Here is a 20,955-nt window from a genome sequence, read left to right as displayed (position 1 = left end):
AGTAGGTGGTTGGAGCCCTGGTCAAGATGCGGTGCCTGGGAGAGTAGACTGCCTCTTTGTGCCTCTATTTACCCCTCGCAGCAAATCTCAAGTGACTCTGGATGGCAGGAGGTCTCAGGGTGGCCCAACAGCAACAAATGCAGCTGGTGCCGCTGAAGGGCAGTTTTGCCCCGGGGCGCTGCGCCCTGGTGGATAGCGCAAGCTCCTCTTTCACTTTAGCACTTTAGGACGTTTGGCGGCGAGGTGTCTATGCTGGAGGGGAAGGGAGGGGGGGTCTACCTCTCTGACGGATCCCGGGCACGTGAATGTGGGGAGAAAGATTGCCTGGAGATGACTGTCAACAGGCTGCTAGCGTGTGCCAAGGACGTCCTAGGGAGCAAGACCTCTTGGAGAGCGTGGCTCCAAGGGGATCAGCCTGTTTGATCCGATGCTGGAGCACATCTGCCTGTCCCAAGTGCTCACAAAGACGCTTGCTGAAGAGCCTTCTCCTTTCCTACTTCCAGGGAGTGCTCCCGTTGCGTGCCTCCTCTCTCAAGAAAGGCCTGTGCCACCCGCGTTATCTGGCGCCGGCCGTAAAAAGCAGAAGGGGCGGAAGAGCAAAGGAAGCAAGTCGTCGGCCAGGTGAGGCTCTTGGAGAAAAGGGCTGAGGGTGCCCTTGTGCTCTTGGAGTTCTTCGAAGGGGTTGCTTCTTCCGTACACTCTGTCAGTGTGACATCTGAAGGGCGGCCAACAAGTCTTTGCATGACTTGGTCTTCCTAGATTGACGGCAAGCCTGTCGCAGGTTTCTGCGAGCCTCTGGTGTCAAGCTTCTCTCTGGTGCCTTTCTTGTTTCCAGGACGGAGACTGAGATGTCGCCTGTGAGACCAGCCTCTTCCTCCAGAGGGTCTCGGAAGGCCGCCAAAGGCCGGGAGGCAAAGGACAGAGCGCGTAACAAGCAGACTGAGGGAAAAGGTAATGTCACAGCTGACTGGTGAGAGAGGTGTGTTTGTTTTCCTTTTGGCCTCCGCAGCACGGGGCTGGAGCCAAGCTGAAAAGGCGATGCCTGGCGGAGTAGGCTGCTTCTCTTGTGCCTCTGTTTACTCATCACGGCAGATCTCAGGGGACTCCTCCTGGAAGGGGCTCTCCGGGCAGTCCTGCAGCACCAACTGCAGCAGCTGCCACTGCTGAGGGGCACTTGGCCCTGGGACTCCATGCCCTGGTGTGTCTTGCAAGCTGCTCCTTAGTTGCAGGAGTCTGTCTGTGCAGCAGCATTTAGGAATTTAGGAAGATCCCTCCGCGCTCTGCGCGGGATCAAAATCCTGCCTTGAGCTGCCAGTGGCGGAGGGGGTCTAGCTTTCCCAGGGAAGCAGCGCGCTGGAAAGTGGGGAGGAAGACCACGTGGAGATGAGTGGCGACAGGCTGCGAAGCTGTGCCAAAACGTGGCTTCCTTGTGGAGGCTGGTAATTGCAGGCCTTGTGCTGTGCATCTCCCTAAGCATGTCTTTGGGCTGGATGCGCCAGAAGAGCAAGTCTGTGCATGTGAGCGCCTTATAGATGTGCAGGAATCTGTTCCCCTTCTCGTGTGGAACTATGCCCTCCAGCCCGCAGCCGCCCCAAAGGAGAGGGTACCATGAGGTCACCAGCACCTCCCAGCCAAGCCCCGCTTTTTAAGCCTATGGGCTAGAGAAAGCAGGAGAACAGCCACAGTACTCCAGGGCAGACGGGTGCCCTGCAGAAGTGAAGAGCTGGACAGGATTCTGTGTCAGCAAGGGCCTAAGACCTGCTCGGGAGCAGAGCTCCGAGGCAATCGGGCTCTTTGATCCAAAGCTGGAGCACAGCTGCCTGTCCTTCTTGTTCAAACGCTCACAGAGATGCTTGCTGAAGAGTCTCCGCCCTTCCTACTTCCAGGGAGTCCTCCTGCTGAGCGCCTCCTTTCTCGAGAAAGGCTTTCTCCGCCCACGCTATCTGGGGCCAGCTCAAAGGGAGGGAAAGAATGGAAAACCCGGGCAAACAAGCCAGCTGCCAGGTGAGGCTCTTGGAGCAAAGCATGCCGGTGACCGTGTGCTTTTGGCATTCTGGGAAGGAGTTGTTTCCGTCGCACACGCCGTCGGTATGAACTCTGAAAGGTTGTCAACTCGTGTCACAACGACCGATGTCGATGCAAGAGGTGTTGCAGCAGCTGAGAAGTTGCAGCAAAGCTGTTCTGCTTTGCTAGACATTTCAAGGGACCTCATTTGGTTGCAGCGTAGATGAGAGCACTTCCCAGAGGAACGTGAAAGTCAGACCATCCTCCCCCACCAACAGAGAGCGGTGTCCGTTTTCCCTGGTTTTTAGGTTGGATTCAATTCACTAGAAGCCTCCCCTTTTCCCATTTCACCCCAAAACAGAGTCTTTCTGACCACCTCACGGCCTTTAGTGCCCCTAGCAGGAGGCGGCTAGCGGGCTCTGCAGGCTCCGGGCGTGGCAAATGGCACTGGTTTTCTCCTCGTGCCATCCAGAGAGGGCCCACACCTGGGCATCCAGAGCTTTCCTTAGGGCCTGTAGGGCCCTCACTCTTGATGGGATCACAAGGGCTCAAATACACCAAATGCTCCAGCAGCACCGTCTTGTGCTGCAGAGGCTGGCACGCCGCTGCTTGTGAGCACAAGATGGAGAACGGTCTCATCCGGGACTCCGATAACCTCACCCGGCTTGTGTGTTTTCAGCCTGCTGCAAACAGTTCGGGAGAGCTCCTCTCAGGTGGACGAGGACAGCAAGCAGCAAGAACCTCGTCAAGCCAGACCTCGGACTGCAATTCCTGTTTGCAGGCAGCCAAACAGGGCAGAACAGGTAAGCCGAGGAGCGGAGCCGTGGAGGTCTCCAAGTCCGAGTGGTACTGCTGCCCCCCAAAGAGCAGGCCAGGTGGCCATGGTCTTTCAAGCTTGCCTGCCCATGCCTGGCAGGGAGAAGCTGCTGCAAAAAGCCAAAGGGGAGGAGCAGCAATGTGCTGTGGTGGGGGCATGGCTGGGTCACCCCCTCCCTTGAACTTGCAGGGAAGAAGGCCAACCACAGGCGGGGCTGTGTTTGCAAGAGTGTAGCCAGCCGAGTGAAGGACGCCACGAGTCCTCTCTCTTCAGCCCTTGGGAGACCTCACCTGGAGCCAGCCCTAGGTCCAGGGTGGGGCTCGACCATGCAAGAGAGGCTCTGGAATGCTGGAGCAAATCCAGCGGAGGCTCCCAAGCTGGCCAGCGGGCTGGAGAACCTGGTGTCCAAGGGAGAGGTGGAGAGGACTGTGTTTGTTCAGCCCATAGAAGAGAAGGCTCAAGGGTCCATCTCCTTGCTGTCTGCAGCTACCCGGGGGAAAGGCTAGAGGTAACTTAGCCAGCTCTTCTCAGAGGCGCACAGTGACAGGGTGAGAGGCACAAGACGTAGAGTTGCAAAAAGGCAGATTCCGGCTAGCTGTTGGGAGGCGCGTTTCCACCATGAGGGTGGTCAAAGTTTGGAACAGGGCCCAGAGAGGCTGTGGGACTTCTACCCTTGGAGTTATTCAACCCTCAGGTGGACACAGCCCGGGCAGCCTGCTCTAACTGGCCCCGCTTGGAGCGGGGCCTTGGACGAGAGTTCTCCAGAGGTCCCCTCCAACCGACCCCGTTCAGTGGTTCCGTGCTGGGGTCTGACTGGTGGAACCCCACGGGAGCGTTTGATTTCACGGTTGCAGCGCTGAAAAACGGTCATTCCTTGCCCTCATTCACCCTGTCACGAGCGATGTCAGCAAGAGAGAATGGAGCCAGCAAGCAACGGTGGTGAATCCCGGCCAGGGTCCCTGCCTGCGGCAGTGCTTGGCATGGGGGTTTCTGAGGCCAGAGCAGAGCAAGTGTGCGGGAGGACGCACAGGCCCCGCAGTTGCTGGCTTCTCCAGGGCTGAGAGGTGAGAGCGCCTGAGGGAGGTCAGAAGCAGCCTCAAATTTGTCCTCTGGCCCCAATGCAGGCTTGGCGGCATCAGGAAACGCTGCCCGAGGTTCAGCCACACTCACCAGTGCCGTGGCTTGGGAAAGAGGAGAGCGCTGCTGCCTTCCTGCCCCGAGCTGAGGAGAAGAAGAGGAAGCCAGAGAGGCTGCCGCGGCTGCGCAAAGAGTAAGTGCGCGCCAGGCCCAGCCCCGGCCTGGAAAACTGGAGTGGCAGCACCTGTCCGAGGTGTGAGGAAGCCCATCTTGGGAGCCATGGGGCTGGGTATGGCGTCCCCTGATTTCTCCTGGCATGGCAATGACCTGGGCTGGACCCTGGTGCCAGGCAGCCCCAAGCTGCATTGCCACTTGAAGGCTGTGGGTACCACCAGCGGGAGCGTGCGTGCAGGGGCTGGTCGAGGGGAGAGGCAGGAGGGCCTCAGCCAGAAGGGGAGAGGGAACTTTCCCTGCTCTTGCAGGCAGCTTTCTGTACGAGCAAGCCACACCCTGCAACTCTTGGAGACTTACCAAGTGCGTCGGGAAGAGTGGAAGCAGAGGGTAGAGCTGAATCGGCAGCGGAATTCCCAAGAGAAGCACTTCCTCTGGTAAATTTCTCCAGCTGGGGGTGCTGTTTCCCCTTCCCCTGCACTGGCCTTCCCTCCACACCCAGGAGCACCCAAGGGGAGGGGAGGGGAAGGGGGTCCGGTCTTTCCCTGGCACCCCTCGTGGGAGAGCAACAGGCTTTGCAGGCTGTGGCCTGGGAGCAGGCACCCTTCCAGCCCAGGGGCAGGGGTTGGGCACTCAGCGGTGGGCTTTCCCTGTGGGACCAGAAAGTTGTGGCTGCCGACGATGAAAGGATTCCTCCAGCGTTTTGGCTCTCCCTTTTCAAACCGCACGCTCCATCCTTGTCTCCCCAAGGCTCCACACCCGGACACCTTGCCCTGTGGGGATCGAGGCCGGCTTGGTGCAAAGTCCCATCCCCGCCTGACTCCTCCGCAGGCTGATTACCGGCACGTGGCACCTTGTCATGTCCTTGCCTTGGACACTAGGGCCCCTGTCCCGTTCCAGAAAGCATAGAGATGCCAGCAGAAGCAGACCCCAGAAGAACCGCCCTGCCCTAGGCCTGCAGCGTTTCCGTGCCCTTCTCCCTGTGCCTAAAACCAAACGGTTCCTTTTTAATGCCCTAGCACTGGGCAGCAGATGGCTCTGCGGGATCAAAGGGAGAGATACCAGGACTTGCTGGCTGCGCAGAAGACATGTGAACATTGCTGGAAAGTCTGGAAGCGTGGTCCTGAGCCATCTTGCTAGCTGCGGAAGCCTGCCTGGGCCTGAAGAGCGACCAGTCCCAAGGCACTGCAGCTCCAGGGCCAAGTGGAGGCCTGTCAGCGTGGGAGCTCCCTCGGCTGCTGTCAGCGTTGTCTCCATTGCGGCCATGGAGCTCTTAGCAAAGGGGATGTTGAAATCCACCTACAAGGGCCAAAGGAAAAAAAAAAGTGGCGTGTACTTGTTCACGGCTGGAGTAACCAGCCTGTGCCTCACAAAGGACAGTGCTGCAGGACAGATGAACAGAAGAGCTGTTAAACCCCCCATGTGCTCCTCCACAGTTTTTGTAGCGCCGTAACAGAATAACGCCCGTACACAGACCGCAGCATAGAGACACGCGTGCCACAGAGCGGGTGTGCAAGCAAACCACTGCCTCACTCATTCTAAGGACAGCGCGCGCGCACACACACGCGCCCCTTTCTTCCTTCATTACCCTCCCTAGGACACGCTCAGAGCTCACACCTCTCACTCCCCAAGACCCTCACGCACAGCCAGGACTGCACCGCCAGAGTGCACATGCACCAGCCCAACACATCCCTGACACTGCACACGCATCCGCACACATGCTCACGCTCTCCACACGCACAGAGACACTGCACAGCGGACACACCCCTCACACAGCATGGTGGCCAGGACACACGTACACCTGATGGGCCCACAGCCCCAGGGGTGCTATAGGAGCTGCAGCCCTTCTCCGGATTGTATGGGGAAAGGCTAAGGGCAGAGGAGGAGCTGCTGTGGGGTAGAGCGGTGCGGCAACCTGGGAGTGCAGATGCCTGGCTTTTCTCTGCAGCTGCAGTGCTCTCCAGCCAGGCAAACCTGGGATGGGCCATGTTTGTCCCTGGGCCTCCGTCGGCCCTTGGCTGCTCCTTGTGGCGGCCCCCCCAGGGCTGTGCTCATGTCCTGGTGGGCGCACGGTGTCCCCACCACCCACCTCCTGCCTGCTGCCTGGAGGTGGACGTGCCTCATTTAGACCTTCCTCCTCTCTTGCCGCATGGCTGCGGTTGGTTTTTTTAGCGCTTTCTTGAATTAGGTTTTCAAAGCAGCACCTAGTAGCTTCTTGTAAACTACAGGCAGCTCACAGCTGCTTGACTGCCCTGTCAGCCTTTTTCAAATCCTGGGCTCCTTGAAGCCTGTCCATGCGCCTCCTCTGACCCGGGAACACAGCATCTCCCTGCCCTTCATCAAACACAGGAAGGGGCTTTGTGGATCCTCCCAGAGGAGCGGGTGATGGCTGTGTCCTTTCGGTCTGTTGCTGGGAGAAGCCTCTTCTTCGGTCGTCTTCCTTGTCCCAGTAACGCCTGATGCTCCAAACACTGCACTCTCCCTGCAAGTGCTGCCTCTTACTAAGCACCTGCTTCACTGGCAGACATTCGGCGTAGTAAAGAGGCAAAGGCTTTGGACCGCCTTGCTGCTGCAGGGACCAACAAATTGCCAAGGAGGTCCAGAAGCTGAGTACTCAGCCAGTACTGTTTTGCCCTGCCTGTGCGCTTAGTTGGCAGCTTTCCCTGGCCATGCAACTCGTGAAGTGGTGCTGACCCTGATTTCCAGAAAAGTGCTTGTCAGTTTAAAAGAGAAGAACTGGTTTTCAGTGGGGAGTTGGAAGGGCGACGTTCTGCTGCTTTGGGGGACTGCCCGCTGGCTTTTCTGGTGTGGTGACCCTTCTGTCTCGTCTCGCTCTGAGAGCTCCGCGAGGTCCCTCTTGACCCTCCCTGTGTGGAATAGCTACAAGATGCTGCTGCAGAGACTACTGGACTCTGACAGCCAGGCAGGGGTTAGGCCAGAGCCCAGATGCCCTCGGGAGCAGAGCGCAAAGCCAGAAGCCCGTTGGCTCCCCCACGAGATGTGGTTTGGGACCAGTGTTCCCTGTTGCTGCTCTCCGTGTCCTTCTTGGCTGCCTTAGCCCCTCTCCAGCCTCCACTCCCATTGGCCCAGCATGGCTTTGGCTGCTCTGGGTCTGCCCTTACTCACGGTCCCTGTGGCAGTCGGGTGTCCTTCTTCTGCCTCCCCTCGCCCCCTCCCCCGGCTGCCTTCACTACAGGGGCTTTCTGATGCACTCAATGGCCTCACAGGGCTGCCACAGCAGCGACCGCACTGTCCCAGCCCTGGGTCGCCTGTGGCCTCCCTTTTCCTGCCTCTAGCCAGCTAAACCCTGCCGAGGGGCACTTTGCCCTGGCACTCCGTGCCCTGGTGAATGTTGCAAGCCTGGCACGCAATGGCTGCTCCTTGCTGGACGAGACAAAGAGGAAAGCACTTGAGGTGCCCGGTTAATGCTGAAGAGCCATGGTGATCGCAGGCAACAATGGTTGCTCGTGGGCTCCAGTCCGCCTCTCCAAGCGTGCTCCAGTGGCGCAATGGGCCAGCGCGCAGTACTTATACAGCAGTGCTAAGCGGAGGGATGCTGAGGGTGAGTTCAAGCCTCACCTGGAGCATGGGCTTTTGATCATGCACTGCCTCCTCTTCCCTTGGGCGGTGCAGCTTCCTAGCAGTGACATCTGTCTCAAGCCAGACATCCTGGGACCTGCCAATACAGACACCTTGGAACACCAGAAGCGCTCGGGGCCGTTCCAGGCTTGACCTGGGCTCTGCCCGCATAGCACTCGGTTTGGGGCCCCGGAGGCAGAGCTGGGCTCTCCTCCCTTCTCTTCCGCAGAGGATCCAGACCTCTTCTCTTCCGCAGAGGATCCAGAGGGTTTCTTTCCCACAGCCAGCTTACAGCTTGGCCGGAACAGGACTTAAGGCTTCCAGCATGGTGGCATAACCTCAGAAAAGTCACACGCTCCCCCTGAAGAAAAAAAAAAAGCGACTTCTTTCTCCCAGGGAAGAGCTACTTGTGTTGGGGGTCTCTATGGCGTGGGATGGCAGTTGCGGGTGGGCTGGGGCTGCAGGGCAGTTTGTGTGTGGAGCTGAGAGTGCCCTGACTGCAACACGGAGAGCAAGGGCAAGGGAAAGGAAAGGTGAAAAGCTGGGCACTTTCCAGGCAGACTCTCTCAGTTCTCAAGCTTGGCCTGGAGAATGGAGAAGCTTGACTGCTTTCCCAGAAGCAGGGGTAGCTGTCACGGCAGCCCCCCAGCAGAAGACACTGCACGATCACTAGAAACCAGGAAATCATTTTAGGCACGAGCCCACTGAATGTTTGGAACAGAGAGCACAGAAGAGCTTCCTAGGCCATGGCATCTTTGGAAACAAACCCACTGGCCTACCCTTGCGGGTGCCTCCCGTGTCTTTTCCAACTCTCCTTTTCACCCGGCGGGCTTTGCAAAACCATTGCTGTGACTCGGATTCGGCCACAACGCAGAGTACTAACCACTATACGATCACAGCTGCCCATGTGATTGCCTTTCCTCCTCGGGCCATTTGTCCCTCCTGCCTCCTGCCCTCCTGCCTTCTGCCCTCCTGCGGAGCAGCCAGAGCTGTCAGGTGACGGCAGGCTAGCAGGGAGAAGTCAGAAAATGCGAGTCTGTGTCCTTGCAGAGCAGCACCCGAACAGCGCAAGCCCTCATGTGCCTCCCTGGGAGAGGGGAGGCAAACTCACACTCTAGATTCACCTTTTCAGAAGTCTCAGTTCTTGGGGATGGCAAAGAACTGGACTGAAGGAAGTTACGGGGCATGTCCAGGGGCTGGCGATGAGGAAAGGACAACTCTGCAAAGAGCGGCCCCGCGTAGCCAGTGGACAGAGGGTGGTGTAGGGGGGAAGGCAGGTGCATAGCACAGGGGATACGAACTGCTCCGTGCCCAGCCCTGGCTCTTTCTGCTCAAGTGTCCCCTCCACCACGCACCCTGGGGTGCAGTGTGAGCCTGTGGGCGCACCTCCACAAAGAGCGACGGTCCTTTCCCCACTTGCTCTGCTCCTGCTGCTGGGAGAGGTCCTGGCGAGAGGTTGCAGCTGCAGGAGTGCTGCGCTGGGTGGCGGAGGTGGCTCAGCAGAAGGGAGCTGCTCCTCGCCTGAGCTACGTTGCAGCCATGCCCGGCCCTGGCCGCCATGCACCTCGCTGACCCTGCCCTTCCCTGGCTGACCGGGCTCCAGAGCTTGGCCTCAGACCCGTCTCAGCACTTTGGACTTGGCTGGCAACCACTGCTCTGTGCCTGGCCCTCGTTCCTGACACTCAACCAGCTCTCCCTTCTTGCTCGGGTGCTGAGGGCCTGTGCCCTGCCAGGGAAGTCCCTGCCTCACTGGCCTTGCTATGTCCCTCGCAGCCTGCTTGCCTGCCCTCGGAAAGCAGCCTGCTCCCACTGCTGGCTGCCACCTGCAGCAAGAGCGTGCTCACGTTTCGCACTGTGCTGCAAGGACAGCCGGAAGGGGCATCGGTCCCCTGGCGAGAGGCAATCCAGACTTCCCCCAGCCCAACCCATGCACCAGGACAGGAGTGTTGCAGTCTGGTGGGTATAGGTGAGTGGTGCAAGGAGCTGGATTTTGGCTCCGGTTTCTTGGAGAGGTGGGTTTGAAGCCCGTGCTGTCGGGCTTTGTTGTCTCAGGCTGCTGTGATTTGTGCCCAGCTGTGATTTTCTGCTCAGGGACTTTCCAGGTGCAAACCTGTGTCCAGCAGTGACCAGCCTCCCCGCCGACCGCCACCTTGCACTCCCTGGGCCTTCCCACTGCAGGGTGCCTGCTGCCCAGAGGCTCTGGTTGAGGGCCTCGTTCTCAGAAAGAAGGAGGAATGCCTGCAGAGTTGCCTGGGAAGGCTCGGGCTGCCACGGCAATTTGTCTTCCTGACCGGCTGTGGGGGGCTGTGGTTGGAGGGGTTGGTCCCCTGCAGGGCAGGGCTGGTGCCCACCGGTGGGTGCACAGGCAGGCTGGGCCTCTCCTCCCTGGTGGTCTAGTGGTCAGGATTCGGCACTCTCACTGCCGCGGCCTGGGTTCGATTCCCAGCCAGGGAAAGGCTTAGGGTTAGGGCTAACCCTATTGCCACAGCAAGCGAGGCCTTTCACCTGGGGGGGCAGCGTGGAAGGAAGGGGACCCTATCAGACGCACAGGAGCTCTGAGCAGGCACGAGGAACAAGGCGTTTCCTCTGTTGCAACAACAGCCATCCTGGGCTTGCCTGTGCAGCCAGCTCCAGGGCAGCCCTGTCTTCTGCCAAATCCCCTTGCAGAATACCCTTTCCTTAGGGCTCCTGGGAGGCGCTGGGTGACAGAGAAAAGGTCTCTGGGTCTGCGGGACGTGACTCACCTGCCGCAGGAGCTGCCTTGTCTTTCAGTCCTAAGATCCCTGCACTACCCAGTCCCACAGAGGCAGGAGCAGGCGACTCTGCAGTGAAGCTTTGCTCTGCACATGCCAATGAGAGACCCTTCCCATGCTTCCTGGTGCAGACGGGGCCAGAAGGCCCAGGGAGGAGCTGAAATGGGCTCCTGGGCCCATGGGCAGGGTGTGTGGAGCATTGCTGGTCAGGGCCACTGAGGCCCTCAGGGCCCTGACAGCACCCAGGTGTCGCGTCCTGCTGCTACGCCACAGGGGACTCGCAATAACAACCAGTGCTTAGGCCCTGCTGATAGTCACAGCCTGAGCCAGCCCTTGGTTCTGTTACGTCCTGGACAACTCCGGTCACTTTGAAAGAAGCCCTGGAAACAAGCCCACCTGCCCCCCACACTCAGCCATGGCACAGGTGTTCCTCAGTGCAGCGAGATGTTGGTGCACAAGGGGTGGCGCTTAACGCTCCCAGACCCGATTTTGCATTCGCACGGCCTTTGGCACGGTTTGGAGACGGTCCTGGCGGACTCTTGGACAGTGCCCGGGGGGAAAGGAAGTAGCCGTTGCTGAGAGCACAGCTCACCGAGGCAGCACACAGGTGCAGCAGTTTGAGCCAAAGGAGGCTGTGACCTCTCGCAAGCTCTAACAGGCTCCAGCGAGCTCTGTCAGCCATTCCTGAGCACAGGGCGCTTGGAGCTCTAGTTCCACCTAGAGTCGTGATGAGGGAAGGTCAAGCAGCCGTCCAGCAGGTGCCAGCGAGAGACCTGTACCACAAGCGCTGGGCCCAGTACAAGAAAGACATGGCCATGCCGGAGCGAGTCCAGCAAAAGGCCTCCGAGAGGCTTGAGGGATTGAAGCATCCGTCACACGAGCAGAGGCTGAGAGAGCTGGGATTGTTTAGGCGGGAGACGCAAAGGCCCAGAGGGGCTCTTGTCGGTGTGTCTAAATACGCGATGGGGGGAGTAAAGAAGACGGAGCCAGACTCCAGAGCCCAGGCAGACTCCAGACTCCAGAACCCAGAGAGGCTGTGGTATACCTAACCAGCACCAGCCCTTGCTTTGCCGAGGCTCCTCTTTATTCCTTCCTTCCTTTATCCCTTCCTTCCTTCCTTCAGGGCAGAGCTCAGCACAGCCCCTGCGGCCAGCAATGGCAGCGCAGCGTCCCCATCTGGGGCCACCACACTGGTGAGCTCCCCCTCCCCGCCCCCGCCATGGCTCTCGCTGCGCCACGGCGTGGGGTGGGGGCAGCACCCCAAAACAGCCAGCGCAGCTGCCCTTGGCTGAGGTGGGCAAAGCCTGGCAGGGTCTGGGGGAGGGTGTCGCGGGAGGCCTGGCAGCCTCTTGGTGACGCGGGCGGGGGTCACAGTGGGACATGCCGCATCACAGCCACAGCTCCCCTCCCGCCACGGGGCCCCTCCCTGCACTTCCCTGCGAGGCCTGGGCAAGCCCAGCTTTCGGGTGCTGCTCTCGCCACCGCTCTTCTCTGGAGGAGCTGCTTTGCAGCGCAACGAGAGGGCGAAGGCAGGCCACGCAACACTGCTGGAGCCTGCCTGGGGAAGTGCAAAGGAGGAGGAGGAGAAGTTTCCTCCTCCCCCTCCTGCTACAGGGCCTCATTGAGCGTGAGGGGGCGCAAAGATGGAGAACCTGTGGCCAGACGTGTTCCCAACGCTCAGGAATCTCAGCCGCTGCGGTAAGGCTTGCAGGAGGTATTTCCTGACTGCTGTAGAGCATATCAGCTAGGAGAAGAGCTATGGAAAGGCTGGGCTCTGTGGGGCAGGGCTGGACAGGGCTAGTGGGTGCCACGAGAGACCAGTCTGCACGTCCCTTGGTGGCCCAGCGGTGAGTTTGGCAGCCGGGACTCCTGCAGGGGAGACACCTGGGGCTGCCCTGAGCCTGGGCGACTCCTGTGGGCACGGCACCGTCCTCTCACTGGCGTGGAAAGCTAGTCCCCGTTTCCCTAGCGGGCGGGTATGCCTTTCAGGCATGCCCACCTGAAAGGACAGGAGCCTCGCTTAGAAGTGGGCAGAGGTGTCCTCGCAGCTCAGCTCTGCAGCTCCCGCCACGTGGAGCGCCTTGCGTGTTCGGAATTGGGGTGGCGGTATGTTTCGTCTCACCTGCACCGGTCACCTCCTTGGTGAGCAGGGTGCTGAATGGTTGTGCGCTTGCTGACTTGGATTTTTCCCTTGCTTTCCAGAGATTGTTACCATTTGGGACAGCGTCTCTGAATACATTCTAGAGCACTTGGCAGAGAACAAGGTGGGTCTTGTGGCTCGGTCCTCCCCTCCTGAAACGCTGACGGTTTGCCTTGTCCTGACACCCCTGTGCCACGGCGTGCCGTTGCTTCCCTCCCCTGAAAAGAGAAAGAGCACCCCCGCAGGACACTGTCCTGGACAAATGTGCCACAGAGCAGCTTCTCTGGCACCGGCGGTAACAACGGAAGTCCCGATAAAGCAGAAGAGAGTGCTGGGCACTTTCTGGGCCTTCTCCCTTCTCCAGTGCCAGCATGGAAAAACCAAAGCCTGGCCCCTGTTCCAGGGTTGGTCCCTGCCGTTGGAAACCCCTCCGACTGTAGGTAGGGGAGGAATGTTGGCTCTGCTGTTGCTTTCCCAAAGAGATTTGGGGGGCGAGCCGAGGAGCAAGAGGAAAGAAAGGTCTGGAGTGTGTGCTTTCCCTAGTGCCCCATCTTGCCCTTTGCATGCTAGGGGTGGGCAGGGCCCAGGGCAGCATCTCCACGCTCGGGCAAGCCCTCGGTCCGTTTTTCGTCTCCAGGCTGCTTATGCTTGTTCCTTCTCTCCCGCTGCTGCTCTCAGGGTGTCAAGGTATTAGGAGTGGGGATATTCTATGTCCTTAAACACTACGAGTGCTCCGTGAACGGTGAGCTTTCGATTGTTCGGAGACCCATGTTCCGTATATCGGAGGTTGTTGCCAAGGAATACCAGGCCAGGTGCGCTCAAGAAGATGTTCCTGGTAAGAAGACACGTTAAAACCTTTGCCTGCCCTTGCGCCGAGCTTGAGGCGCATGCAAACTGCTCTGAAGACATGACTGAATGCCTCCGGCTGGCCTGAGAACAACTTCAGCTTGTTCAAGCTGCAGAGGCCAGCCAGGAGCAACTGCTCAGAAAGGCTCCCTGGGTGTCCTTTCCTGGTAATATGCCTTCAGCCGGTGCGTGGGAGGGATAGGACGCTGGCCCCAAAAGCGGAGACATTTGCTGACTACGAGGCGGTGGGGGTGGGGGTGGGGGTCGGGGTGGGGGTGCGGGGGGGTAGAAGAACCCTGTGGGCTGCTGTGCCGTCCTTGCACTTTGCTTCTTCCTTGCGTCTACTGACATGGCATAGGCTTAGCCAGAGGGCACTGGCTGCGGGCACAGTCACAATGGCCTGGCACCACGCACTTTCTCATGGGACCTGCACCCGTCTGCCCTACTTGTCCTGCCCTCCGGTAACGTGGTCCTACCAAATGGTTAGTTTCCCTTTTTTATTCCTGCACTGGCAAAATCACTGCTGCCCCCTGAGCACCTCAGTTTGCAGGCTGCTCTGACTCTTCCCGGAAGGGACTCCATAAACCGCTCCTAGGCGCTGTAGCAGAGGATTCAAGAGCCTGCTCTGAGGCAGCGCTGTCTTGCCAGAAAGTGTTGTCGCCTTGTGATTGGAGCCCGCTGCCCTGCTGCAGAGGTGACTTTGTTCCTCCTTTGCTGCTGTCTAGGTGACGTAAGAATCGTCCCTCTGAGGTACGAGGATCTATCCGTGTGTGCCCACATGCCTTTTACAACGGTGCAGTGCTGCATACAGGAGACCGTGATGGCGTTCTTTCGGGCCATCTCAAAAAGACAGGCCGTGGACTTTGTCTTCAAGGCCATTGGCATTCTCTCCGTACGAGACCAGGAAGTGACCATGAGATTTTACGATGACTTCCTCCTCACCGTGGATGGCACTGGAAAGCTGCTAGCAGCTCTGCTCGGGGTAAGTCGAGCACTTCCCCGTGCTACGCCTACTTCTTCTGGACACCTGTCAAAGGACGACTGAACTGATCTCTGTTGGCCTGCCAGGACCTTCCCGGCCAGCGGGGCAGCCACGGTCTCCAGCCACGCCAACTCTCTCTAGCGTCCGTCTCTCGTACGCAGTGGTCTGGGCGACAGAGGCGAACGTAGGACGAGCTGCCCCGCGTTAGGCCAAGGCTCTGGCTGGCCCAGCATCCCACTCTCTGTGCTAGAAATGATAATGGCGAGGCTTTTACGGGCTCAAAAGTAGGCAGTTTCTGGGGAAAGAGTCTACGACGCAGGCAGGTATCTGTGGCGCTTCCCCTCGCAGAAAGCCATGGTTGAGTGCTGGGCCGTCTGCACTGACCAGCCCTTCCCAGTGTCCCTGGCGTCCCACTGCCATGAACAGCTCTTTTCTGCCCCAGGCCTGCATTCACGCTCTGCTTGGGATGGTCACCCTGTCCCAGCCTGTCTCCTCATCCCAGCCCAATGCCCTTCCCCAGCTCTCTCGTGTGGCGCTCCCGGTTCTTACCCACTGGGCAAAGGCAAAGCAAGGGCTGGGTCTCTCTCGCTCCTCTTCCATGCTATGGATGCAACCACCCAAATCCTTGGAGAGCCTGTGAGGCTAACACCAGGTCCGAGCCAGGTGTTCTCTTTCCAGGAAGGCTCATAGCAAGCCAACCGGCAAAACCCGGCCCGCAGAGACCCTGGCTAATCGAATGCCTTCTCCTGTGCCTGACTTCTCCACTAACAGAGAAGGAGCGTCCTCGTTGACTGTCTTGACTCTTGCCCTTGCGAAACACCTGGCAGTGAGGTCCCTCAGTCTCAGCTCTGAGCTGTGCATCTTCTGCTTTCCTAGTTGAGGGCTAGCATTTGGAGAGGAAACTTTGTTTCAGGGTGTCCCCGTGGCAGCATCTGCCCTGAGCACAAGAAAGATTTGCTGCCTTTAGGAGCAAGGCAGTCATGTCGCCGGAACGCTCTCACGTACCTCTGTCTCTGTTTCAGGCCCCAGGGACGAGACCCCTGGTGGTTTCAGGAAGAGGAAGTGTGGCTTTTCGCATGGGTCCCGGCAGTGTCTTCGTGTTGCCACAGTACGTTTGTGGAGTAGGTCTCAGCTCCTGCTTGGTGAATAGGAGGAGGGGAGGCGAGATGGTCTCCAGGGGCAGCAAGGAGGCCTGGAGTACACTTTCTCCGCGTCAGGATAGGGAAGCCCTGGCCCAGACTGGTGGGGCCTCTCGTGTGCGCACACGCCGCGGAGGTCTGGCCTGTGCCTCTCCGGTTCCTCAGAATGAGAGTTCTCAAGGATGTTGCGTACTCTGCTTTGGAAAGCTATGGCCTTGGCAGGCCTTCTCAAAGCTCTCTGGCAACGGACTGTGAATGCGAGCGGCAAAGGGAGCGTGGTGCCTTTTCTGCAGCCTGGCGTCTTCTCCTTTCCAGATTTGATTTGACGCTTCCGGCTGAAAAACAAGAGGCGGAATCTCCCTCCCAGGGATCCCTGAAGTGCACTGAAGAAGAAGGGCAGATGGACAGAACAGGTCATGTCACAGCTGACTTGTGAGAGAGAAGGGAGTGTGCATGCGTGCGTGTGTTCATGCGTGTGTTCCCTTTGTCCTCAGCAGTAGGTGGTTGGAGCCCTGGTCAAGATGCGGTGCCTGGGAGAGTAGACTGCCTCTTTGTGCCTCTATTTACCCCTCGCAGCAAATCTCAAGTGACTCTGGATGGCAGGAGGTCTCAGGGTGGCCCAACAGCAACAAATGCAGCTGGTGCCGCTGAAGGGCAGTTTTGCCCCGGGGCGCTGCGCCCTGGTGGATAGCGCAAGCTCCTCTTTCACTTTAGCACTTTAGGACGTTTGGCGGCGAGGTGTCTATGCTGGAGGGGAAGGGAGGGGGGGTCTACCTCTCTGACGGATCCCGGGCACGTGAATGTGGGGAGAAAGATTGCCTGGAGATGACTGTCAACAGGCTGCTAGCGTGTGCCAAGGACGTCCTAGGGAGCAAGACCTCTTGGAGAGCGTGGCTCCAAGGGGATCAGCCTGTTTGATCCGATGCTGGAGCACATCTGCCTGTCCCAAGTGCTCACAAAGACGCTTGCTGAAGAGCCTTCTCCTTTCCTACTTCCAGGGAGTGCTCCCGTTGCGTGCCTCCTCTCTCAAGAAAGGCCTGTGCCACCCGCGTTATCTGGCGCCGGCCGTAAAAAGCAGAAGGGGCGGAAGAGCAAAGGAAGCAAGTCGTCGGCCAGGTGAGGCTCTTGGAGAAAAGGGCTGAGGGTGCCCTTGTGCTCTTGGAGTTCTTCGAAGGGGTTGCTTCTTCCGTACACTCTGTCAGTGTGACATCTGAAGGGCGGCCAACAAGTCTTTGCATGACTTGGTCTTCCTAGATTGACGGCAAGCCTGTCGCAGGTTTCTGCGAGCCTCTGGTGTCAAGCTTCTCTCTGGTGCCTTTCTTGTTTCCAGGACGGAGACTGAGATGTCGCCTGTGAGACCAGCCTCTTCCTCCAGAGGGTCTCGGAAGGCCGCCAAAGGCCGGGAGGCAAAGGACAGAGCGCGTAACAAGCAGACTGAGGGAAAAGGTAATGTCACAGCTGACTGGTGAGAGAGGTGTGTTTGTTTTCCTTTTGGCCTCCGCAGCACGGGGCTGGAGCCAAGCTGAAAAGGCGATGCCTGGCGGAGTAGGCTGCTTCTCTTGTGCCTCTGTTTACTCATCACGGCAGATCTCAGGGGACTCCTCCTGGAAGGGGCTCTCCGGGCAGTCCTGCAGCACCAACTGCAGCAGCTGCCACTGCTGAGGGGCACTTGGCCCTGGGACTCCATGCCCTGGTGTGTCTTGCAAGCTGCTCCTTAGTTGCAGGAGTCTGTCTGTGCAGCAGCATTTAGGAATTTAGGAAGATCCCTCCGCGCTCTGCGCGGGATCAAAATCCTGCCTTGAGCTGCCAGTGGCGGAGGGGGTCTAGCTTTCCCAGGGAAGCAGCGCGCTGGAAAGTGGGGAGGAAGACCACGTGGAGATGAGTGGCGACAGGCTGCGAAGCTGTGCCAAAACGTGGCTTCCTTGTGGAGGCTGGTAATTGCAGGCCTTGTGCTGTGCATCTCCCTAAGCATGTCTTTGGGCTGGATGCGCCAGAAGAGCAAGTCTGTGCATGTGAGCGCCTTATAGATGTGCAGGAATCTGTTCCCCTTCTCGTGTGGAACTATGCCCTCCAGCCCGCAGCCGCCCCAAAGGAGAGGGTACCATGAGGTCACCAGCACCTCCCAGCCAAGCCCCGCTTTTTAAGCCTATGGGCTAGAGAAAGCAGGAGAACAGCCACAGTACTCCAGGGCAGACGGGTGCCCTGCAGAAGTGAAGAGCTGGACAGGATTCTGTGTCAGCAAGGGCCTAAGACCTGCTCGGGAGCAGAGCTCCGAGGCAATCGGGCTCTTTGATCCAAAGCTGGAGCACAGCTGCCTGTCCTTCTTGTTCAAACGCTCACAGAGATGCTTGCTGAAGAGTCTCCGCCCTTCCTACTTCCAGGGAGTCCTCCTGCTGAGCGCCTCCTTTCTCGAGAAAGGCTTTCTCCGCCCACGCTATCTGGGGCCAGCTCAAAGGGAGGGAAAGAATGGAAAACCCGGGCAAACAAGCCAGCTGCCAGGTGAGGCTCTTGGAGCAAAGCATGCCGGTGACCGTGTGCTTTTGGCATTCTGGGAAGGAGTTGTTTCCGTCGCACACGCCGTCGGTATGAACTCTGAAAGGTTGTCAACTCGTGTCACAACGACCAATGTCGATGCAAGAGGTGTTGCAGCAGCTGAGAAGTTGCAGCAAAGCTGTTCTGCTTTGCTAGACATTTCAAGGGACCTCATTTGGTTGCAGCGTAGATGAGAGCACTTCCCAGAGGAACGTGAAAGTCAGACCATCCTCCCCCACCAACAGAGAGCGGTGTCCGTTTTCCCTGGTTTTTAGGTTGGATTCAATTCACTAGAAGCCTCCCCTTTTCCCATTTCACCCCAAAACAGAGTCTTTCTGACCACCTCACGGCCTTTAGTGCCCCTAGCAGGAGGCGGCTAGCGGGTTCTGCAGGCTCCGGGCGTGGCAAATGGCACTGGTTTTCTCCTCGTGCCATCCAGAGAGGGCCCACACCTGGGCATCCAGAGCTTTCCTTAGGGCCTGTAGGGCCTCATGTGAGTGCTACAGCTGGAGGCGTTCTTCCCTCACTCTTGACGGGATCACAAGGGCTCAAATACACCAAATGCTCCAGCAGCACTGTCTTGTGCTGCAGAGGCTGGCACGCCGCTGCTTGTGAGCACAAGATGGAGAACGGTCTCATCCGGGACTCCGATAACCTCACCCGGCTTGTGTGTTTTCAGCCTGCTGCAAACAGTTCGGGAGAGCTCCTCTCAGGTGGACGAGGACAGCAAGCAGCAAGAACCTCGTCAAGCCAGACCTCGGACTGCAATTCCTGTTTGCAGGCAGCCAAACAGGGCAGAACAGGTAAGCCGAGGAGCGGAGCCGTGGAGGTCTCCAAGTCCGAGTGGTACTGCTGCCCCCCAAAGAGCAGGCCAGGTGGCCATGGTCTTTCAAGCTTGCCTGCCCATGCCTGGCAGGGAGAAGCTGCTGCAAAAAGCCAAAGGGGAGGAGCAGCAATGTGCTGTGGTGGGGGCATGGCTGGGTCGCCCCCTCCCTTGAACTTGCGGGGAAGAAGGCCAACCACAGGCGGGGCTGTGCTTGCAAGAGTGTAGCCAGCCGAGTGAAGGACGCCACGAGTCCTCTCTCTTCAGCCCTTGGGAGACCTCACCTGGAGCCAGCCCTAGGTCCAGGGTGGGGCTCGACCATGCAAGAGAGGCTCTGGAATGCTGGAGCAAATCCAGCGGAGGCTCCCAAGCTGGCCAGCGGGCTGGAGAACCTGGTGTCCAAGGGAGAGGTGGAGAGGACTGTGTTTGTTCAGCCCATAGAAGAGAAGGCTCAAGGGTCCATCGCCTTGCTGTCTGCAGCTACCCAGGGGAAAGGCTAGAGGTAACTTAGCCAGCTCTTCTCAGAGGCGCACAGTGACAGGGTGAGAGGCACAAGACGTAGAGTTGCAAAAAGGCAGATTCCGGCTAGCTGTTGGGAGGCGCGTTTCCACCATGAGGGTGGTCAAAGTTTGGAACAGGGCCCAGAGAGGCTGTGGGACTTCTACCCTTGGAGTTATTCAACCCTCAGGTGGACACAGCCTGGGCAGCCTGCTCTAACTGGCCCCGCTTGGAGCGGGGCCTTGGACGAGAGTTCTCCAGAGGTCCCCTCCAACCGACCCCGTTCAGTGGTTCCGTGCTGGGGTCTGACTGGTGGAACCCCACGGGAGCGTTTGATTTCACGGTTGCAGCGCTGAAAAACGGTCATTCCTTGCCCTCATTCACCCTGTCACGAGCGATGTCAGCAAGAGAGAATGGAGCCAGCAAGCAACGGTGGTGAATCCCGGCCAGGGTCCCTGCCTGCGGCAGTGCTTGGCATGGGGGTTTCTGAGGCCAGAGCAGAGCAAGTGTGCGGGAGGACGCACAGGCCCCGCAGTTGCTGGCTTCTCCAGGGCTGAGAGGTGAGAGCGCCTGAGGGAGGTCAGAAGCAGCCTCAAATTTGTCCTCTGGCCCCAATGCAGGCTTGGCGGCATCAGGAAACGCTGCCCGAGGTTCAGCCACACTCACCAGTGCCGTGGCTTGGGAAAGAGGAGAGCGCTGCTGCCTTCCTGCCCCGAGCTGAGGAGAAGAAGAGGAAGCCAGAGAGGCTGCCGCGGCTGTGCAAAGAGTAAGTGCGCGCCAGGCCCAGCCCCGGCCTGGAAAACTGGAGTGGCAGCACCTGTCCGAGGTGTGAGGAAGCCCATCTTGGGAGCCATGGGGCTGGGTATGGCGTCCCCTGATTTCTCCTGGCATGGCAATGACCTGGGCTGGACCCTGGTGCCAGGCAGCCCCAAGCTGCATTGCCACTTGAAGGCTGTGGGTACCACCAGCGGGAGCGTGCGTGCAGGGGCTGGTCGAGGGGAGAGGCAGGAGGGCCTCAGCCAGAAGGGGAGAGGGAACTTTCCCTGCTCTTGCAGGCAGCTTTCTGTACGAGCAAGCCACACCCTGCAACTCTTGGAGACTTACCAAGCGCGTCGGGAAGAGTGGAAGCAGAGGGTAGAGCTGAATCGGCAGCGGAATTCCCAAGAGAAGCACTTCCTCTGGTAAATTTCTCCAGCTGGGGGTGCTGTTTCCCCTTCCCCTGCACTGGCCTTCCCTCCACACCCAGGAGCACCCAAGGGGAGGGGAGGGGAAGGGGGTCCGGTCTTTCCCTGGCACCCCTCGTGGGAGAGCAACAGGCTTTGCAGGCTGTGGCCTGGGAGCAGGCACCCTTCCAGCCCAGGGGCAGGGGTTGGGCACTCAGCGGTGGGCTTTCCCTGTGGGACCAGAAAGTTGTGGCTGCCGACGATGAAAGGATTCCTCCAGCGTTTTGGCTCTCCCTTTTCAAACCGCACGCTCCATCCTTGTCTCCCCAAGGCTCCACACCCGGACACCTTGCCCTGTGGGGATCGAGGCCGGCTTGGTGCAAAGTCCCATCCCCGCCTGACTCCTCCGCAGGCTGATTACCGGCACGTGG

At 59.0% G+C, this 20,955-nt stretch overlaps 1 non-coding gene across 1 annotated transcript; it reads left to right on the top strand.

Moving 5' to 3' along the window:
* Positions 1-10,030: 10,030 nt before the first annotated feature.
* On the top strand, positions 10,031-10,102 carry TRNAE-CUC (transfer RNA glutamic acid (anticodon CUC)). Its single transcript has one exon. It is a non-coding gene; the product is annotated as a tRNA-Glu (tRNA).
* Positions 10,103-20,955: the final 10,853 nt, after the last annotated feature.

The sequence above is a fragment of the Struthio camelus genome, chromosome 10 (genome assembly GCF_040807025.1).
Source record: "Struthio camelus isolate bStrCam1 chromosome 10, bStrCam1.hap1, whole genome shotgun sequence".
Classification (NCBI taxonomy): domain Eukaryota; kingdom Metazoa; phylum Chordata; class Aves; order Struthioniformes; family Struthionidae; genus Struthio; species Struthio camelus.
This window is presented reverse-complemented; position numbering and strand designations above follow the sequence as displayed.